Source organism: Salvelinus alpinus, chromosome 24 (genome assembly GCF_045679555.1).
Source record: "Salvelinus alpinus chromosome 24, SLU_Salpinus.1, whole genome shotgun sequence".
Classification (NCBI taxonomy): Eukaryota; Metazoa; Chordata; class Actinopteri; order Salmoniformes; family Salmonidae; genus Salvelinus; species Salvelinus alpinus.
In genome coordinates this window covers 18756756-18763982 of record NC_092109.1, presented here as the reverse complement: position 1 = coordinate 18763982, position 7227 = coordinate 18756756, and positions in this window count along the sequence as shown.

Here is a 7227-nt window from a genome sequence, read left to right as displayed (position 1 = left end):
TCTGCATTGCATTCTTTTCCCCACATGTTTGCACATCTAATGAGTCACGAGAACATTTAAATTAGAATAAAGTCCTATTAATATCCTTAGAATCAACTGACAAAAAATAAGAAACCCGTTTCTATTAAAGTCTTTATAGTTTGAGTGTTGTGGCATGTCGTAAGCAGTGCATGAACAAACATAGGCCTACACAAAGCTCCCCACTGCTTCCATCACAATAAGGAATGGACGTCACAATGAGAGGATCATTGTTTCATCACAATGTTGTTTGATGCTGCACAAAGCTCCTATTGTCTAATAATTTCACAACTGGAATATTCTGTGTCACACATGCAGCTTAGAACTTCGCTACAATCCTGTAAGATTGTAGCCCTGTATACCAACTCCTCATGCTGAAGCATTTATAATTGATTAGTAAATCGTTTATACATCATCTATTAATCATTACACCATTCATAAGATGTATAATAAATGTCCTTATAAACCATTTACTAATCATTAGTTAAGTGTTTTTGCGTCATCTAAAATGTGGGTCATTTATACTTTATAAATGTTTTGAGTGACCAGTGTTATTTCTCAAAAAAAGATTGGAAGACGTTCCAACAGTACCTGATGCTCCTGAAGGTCTGAAAATGGCCCTTAGAACATACCAATGGTTAAACAATAAGCAGACAATTCAGAGGATGTTTAAATGTATTGAACATTTTATTCCAAAACAGTCACATTATTGTAATAGTGTGATGTGTAACTTTAGACACACTTTATGCTGAGTAAAATTACATTTTTCATCAGAAAATGCTATCATTAGCGTTTCTTGGCAGGGACTTTTCTACCAAAACCAAAGTGCAGATTGCAGTCACTCCGTAATCCATAGAATGCTTATGAGTTAAGGAAATAAATACCTGAATACATCATTTCGTTGAACTATCCCATTACGGTTAAAGAGTTAACACATTTAAGGCCCAGTAAAAGTGCTGCCAAACAATGCCATGTGTGAAAATTAGTCTGTGGTTAAAAGACTGAAGCACTTAAAGGTTATAACATTTCTACATGCACATCATAAATGTAAAATTTCTACCTCAATCACATATCAGTAGTAATGAAAGAATAAAAACTAGAGAGAAACTGTCCGGTCCGGCCAGCTGTTGTGTGTAGGCTACATCTCTCTGTTTTATGATTAGTTTGTGTTCATGAGGTTGACAACATTAGCAAAATAATCACATTACAACACCTCCTCACATCCTTGAGACAGTTGTTTTACAATAGTTTTTGTGAATAAAATGTTTCATATATTTCCTTAAAGGCCTAGTGCAGACAAAAACGAGATTGTCTTGTGTGTTATATATACTGTATTTCCAGGTTAAAATAATACTGTGAAATTGTGAAAATTATGTTGTTTGAAATGACTGCCTGAAATTTCAGCCTGTTTTGGTGGGATGGCGTTTTGGCCTGCCCGGTGATTAGTTAAAAGACCAATAAGAATGACAGTTCCAAACCTCTCTGCCAATAACAGCTAGTTTTTTTCAGTTTTCCCCTCCCCACTCAGACCACTCCCAGACAGTCCTAGCAAAATTCTTGTTTGAGAAATTGCTCTTTGCCAAGAAGCTATTTTTGTTTATTTTTGATCATTTTACATTTTAATTGAAAACAATCACAGTAACACAGTTAATTGTTACCCAAAAATGATGCAGTGGACCTTTAAACATCTTGTGTTGTGTGCTTATTATTTTACCATTGATATGTTCTAGGCTATTTTACGACCTTAAGGAGCATCAGATAATGCTGGAATGTCTACCAATGACATTTCCATCTTTTTGTCAGAAATTACACTCGTCCCTCAAACATTTATCAAGCATTTATAAAGTATAAATAGCACACACTTTAGACACGGCCATGCAAAAATACTTCACTAATGATTAGTAAATGGTTTATAAGGACCTATATTAAATACCTTCTGACCGGAGTAATGATTAATAAATGATGAATAAACCTTTTACTAATCCATTATAAATGCTTTATTACGTGGAGTGATTATAAAGTGCTACTAGTGATTTTAGTAGCAGTGCAACTCTTTAGCCTATAGTCAAAATAGGTGGTCTGCTAATTTCAATTTAACAACACAATGTCTCACCAGATCTCACTGCCACCACTTTACTGTGTCCTATTAGTGATGTCAAATTCTTCACAAAGACAATAGGCCCAGTTTCCGCCCATGGATGTAAAATGTAGGATTCCCATTGTGCACAATAAATACGTAGTGAATTAAATAGTTATAACAGAATACATACCTATTAATATTAGTTGCTGTTGTTGTTATTATTATTATTATTATTGGGGTCTAAATGGTTCCACTGCAAAACTCAAATGTTGCATATTTTCTGCAACGCAGCAATTTACCAGAAACGTAAGAGGACAAAATCAATGATCCTGATCAAACGCGCATCTGTTTAATTTCTTTTTTTATTTTCTGCTTCATGTAGTTTTATTTGCAATTATTTCTCCCCTCTTTGCGGCCTCATAATTATACCGCGGTAACGAGGCCACGGTTCGGCGGTGCCACGGCCCACCTGGACCCACCATCGCAGCACAAGCCGCGGGACTTGATGGATGGCCTGCCTCTCCGCCGTGCATAAGTCTGATTCGATACCAGATCACACCCCATGATGTTGGAAAGAAGACCTACTGTATGTGTAGGCTATTGTCTCTGGAAAAGCAGCCAAGCCAAGGCAATTATTTTTGTCTTCAAAAGGGACTCAATCCTGTTCTGTCTCACATTTTATTTGTTTTATTTGAAGGTGTAATTTAGGCCTTTAGTGCTTGTGAACTGGGGATGAATTCGTTGCTGTCTTTATTTTCCCCTAGTCTTAGAGTTTATATTCAACTTCATCAGTGAGTTTCTGCGCTAAGGTAATAACCCTTGATTGTGAGCTGACAAATCTAATAGGCCTACTGCCACATGTCCTTTGCATATAGTTGCATATTCAGACAATTCGTAACCTAAAATTAGTGCATTGTGGTATTCTACTTCAAGATAAAGACTCATACATTATATCAATAGAATTAAGAGACTACATTTTGTTTTGTTTTTACCATAGGCTAATTCAAACTCTTTTTAATGTAATACTCTTTTTAACTACATCCATTTTTTTAAATTCATGTGTTGTTTTTCTTCTGAATGTAGGCTATAAACCTTTATTGGTCCCTCAAAAACGGAACACATCATGGCCTTAATTTACCACTAAAAGAACCACTAAAACAATGCAGAAATCAAATCAAATTAAGGCTAAGCTCCCTTTTGAAAAATATTCAGCAGCTGACGAAGATGATTCATCTCTTTATTGAATGTATACTCTGTCTTTCCCCCTCTCCCTCCCTCATTCTCTCACTTTCTCTCTCTCTCTCTTCTCTTCACACCTCTCTTTCCTATCCAAGTTGCGACCCTCATGCTCACTCTATTCCTCTACTCTCTGTCCTGTCCTGTGTACTTAAGACAATACTCCCTTCTCCGTTGTTGTTGAAGTGGGATGCCCCACTCCCATCAAACGAATGGAACACATTGTTTTCAGTTCCCTGTGCAGGCACGCAGAAACACACATCACATCCACATACTGAAACACAGAGGAGCTTTAAAGTATATGTCCCCTCTGTTTCTTAATGGCTGCAAAATGAGGCAATCCCCCCAAAGCATCAAATTCAAATTCCAAAGCCTCCACAAACCCAGCCAGCTGACGGACTGCCAGGGAAATAATGACAGCAACTGTTAAACATTAACAATCCTGCAGCCAAAGAGTCGAAAACAACATAATACTGCCACAAACAACTACAACACAAATACTTCATCTCTCTCTCTCTTTTTTACACACACACACACACACACACACACACACACACACACACACACACACACACACACACACACACACACACACACACACACACACACACACACACACACACACACACACACACACACACACACACACACACACACACACAATTCCCAGCCCAGGCCTGGCTCTGGGCGACGGTGGGCCTATTAGTGTTAAGGTTTTGGGCCACAGTGCTTCTAGTAATGAGCCCGGCAGCACAATACAGGCACCCGGCCGGAACAGCTGAGGGGAGACAAAGCCAGCAGGATGGGGAGAGCGCTGGGGGCTTGGGGTAACTACATTTAACACAGAGAGGGACAGAGCGGTGTGTGTGTACACATGCGTCCATGTGTGTATGTGTGTGCCATGGCCATTACTGGGACAAACTAAGAGACAGATAGAGGCCCCTGGAGTAGCTGCTGCCAAAAAGGCAGTGCAGAGAGGAGTGTGTGGCAATCAGTGGAATGACGGGTCAGAGTTGTCCCGCGCCAGTCAACTGGAAACTTCTCCACTTATCTCTGGGCTTGAGACATTGGGCGAACCAACTCAGACTCGCAAATAAGCATGGTGCACAGGACAACATTTGCCTGCCTAAATGAAACACAGGCTGCTGTTGTTTTAAACTGTGAGTTGCGGGGCTACAAGGTTGCGCTGAGGGTCTCGTCTGCCGGATGTTTTCTGTGAGGACAGGCGTTGAGGCTTGGTGAAAAGCATTTAATCCAGACTGTTTGATTGAAAACGTCACCTTCATTTATTGATTCGGATGGAGCAGCAGTCACTAACGTGAGCCCTGTCGGTCTGTTACAAAAAGGTTTCTCTTTCAAACTATTTTAAATGAGCTCATTGTCCTGGAATGACATGTTCCTACCCATTCTGAACGGTCTCTGATGTCATCATTAATATATTTCCTCTGTCAGAAGAAACCTGAGAAAAGCTTTAGTGATTACTAATCTACAGATTTTAATATGAGTACTACTTCTTTCAATTATACCCTTGAAAACAGTTCCTCTTCCTCAAACATTCATAATGAATACCATCAGTAACTTCAAGGATCTCATCTGTCCATTAAACCATAGAGGGACTTAAAACAATCGAAGTGGCCAAACAGAAAAGAAGTGGTCAAACAGACGGTCTCTGTGAGCCTGTGGTAGATCGGAGGTGAAAGACAGGTGCCCTCTGTTTGACTGTCCTATTAGCACACAGCCCTGAGGGCAGGAAGCTCTATTGACTGGAGACATCAAGAGGAACGCACCTTTCAAAGCACACACCTTCCGGACTCACACACACACACTCCTATATACAACCACCTGGATAAAATCTGCCAGGTATCAGGTACTGCCCCGAGGGAGAGTCCTGAACTCTGGACATTGGGACAGAGTCGACCAAGACCAACACTGCTCTCTCCATCAGATGCTTCAAAACATACTCTCCTCACACTCAACATTTCATTTGCTACGCAGTACTACGCAGATCTATCATGAATAGCACCAAGATGAAACCCCTCACTAGTACTGATTAAAACTCGCTCAAGCTCAGATTGAAAAGGAAACACCGTCAACATACAGTGTATTCAGTGTTTGTCCTGCCTGCCCAGATTAAAAGCTCTAACCGCAGCGTACTGTACGTCGCCTCTAAACCCTATTCTACGTGTCATTATGTTTGTCTGCAGCGCCTGGGTCTAAGAAGCACTGAATCCCTGCCTAGGGAGTGTTGTCCCAGGCAGGAGTGTGTGGAAGTGGAGAGTGTAAAGTTAGGTCATGCATTGAAATGCCCTTAAGCCAGGCACTTTACCTTAACTGTTCTAGTGAGAGACTCCACGGGTACAAAGGCTTCCATTCTAAAGGGTATGGAGGAAAGAGTAGAACGTGGAAGTGTTATTCATGTTAGGACTGGGTCTGCTTAGCAAATCAAATGAATATGTCTGGTTTCTGAGTCTAAAATGGGGAGAAGAAAAAAAGATGTCTAAAGCTTTTTCTGGACTTCTCTAGCCTCCATGCCCTCACAGCTGGTACCTATGAAAAGGGACAAAATAAAATAGGAAGAGGACAATAAGAAATATGATGATGACATGATAAATAACAAAATAAAATAAAATGAGACAATAAAACTGATCAACAACAGGGTTAGAGAAACAGCAGAAGTATGAAATGGAGCACGTTGTGGGGTGTGGTGTTTATTGTCACACTGGAGACTCTCTAACTCAAGTGGACACAGAGGGAGCTGACAGTGGATAAGTGAAGGGGGGGACGAGGGTCCAAATGGAAAAGAGACTCCTGAAAAGATCACAGAGAGAAAAGAGTAGAATTCAAGAGCCGGGCCACAGAGGAAGCCACGCCACGACGCCAGCAGTCAAGAGTGGAGCGACTGAAAGGCCAAGGATATAAAAGAGGATGGGGAGAGGTAGAGCGAGTAAAAAGCTACATCGAATACAGAGGGGCGAGAGAGACAAATAAAGGGTTAGTGCGGATAAAAGATAAAAAGTAACAAGTAGAGCGTGTGAGGCGTCAGCACCAGATGGGCAATGTGTGTCGGGAGGGACATTGAGGGCAGAGGCAGGAGAGACAGACGGAGAAAATGAAACACAGGGACAAATACTGTGTGTGTGTGTCTGTGTATGTGTGTGTCTATATTAGAGCTTTTGGAATGTTGGATAGCGTTCAACACAGGATGAGTGTTTGTGTGCATGCTTCACAGGGAGAGACCTTATGTGTGGAGGGGCTTATTTTGAGTCCACTGCCCAGTGCAAGCGTTGGACAAGCCCCTAATGATCACAACTCTGGCCTTGCCTTTTTAATTACCCAACCAGCCCTGACAGAGCGCCACAAAGCTCTCCAGTCCACAGAATGGGGAGTAGAGGGGGGGAACAAAAACAGGACCTTTCCATCTGAAGTATGGCCCTAACCTCTGCTAATGCAAGGCTGAGTCCTGCCTGCCTCACTGCCATGGCCACTCTTTGTGTGGAGTGGAGGAGCAAGATGGCACTCCAACCCAGCACCACTGCTGCTGTCATGGTCTAGAGAACATGTATAGAGCCTGGGTCAAGACCCTCCATTGATGAAAGCCAAAGTATTCACTGCAATTTGTACCCTGCATGCATTAAGAAGAAACCCGATGTGAATGTGTGAAAGTCCATGTGTTTAACAGGTTAACATTGCCTCAGAACAGCAGGATTTCTGGATTTCTCCTACTGTTGCAATTCATGTACAACAGACCAAGAACATGAAGGTTATCCAAGATGGCGTCTTTTTAGCTTATCAGGCAGACACACCCGGAGCATTGTCATGGCCTGAAGCTCCTGCCAATCATTCGCTCAATCAATCATCCACATCTTTAGAATCAGACTATATCTTAATGGTCT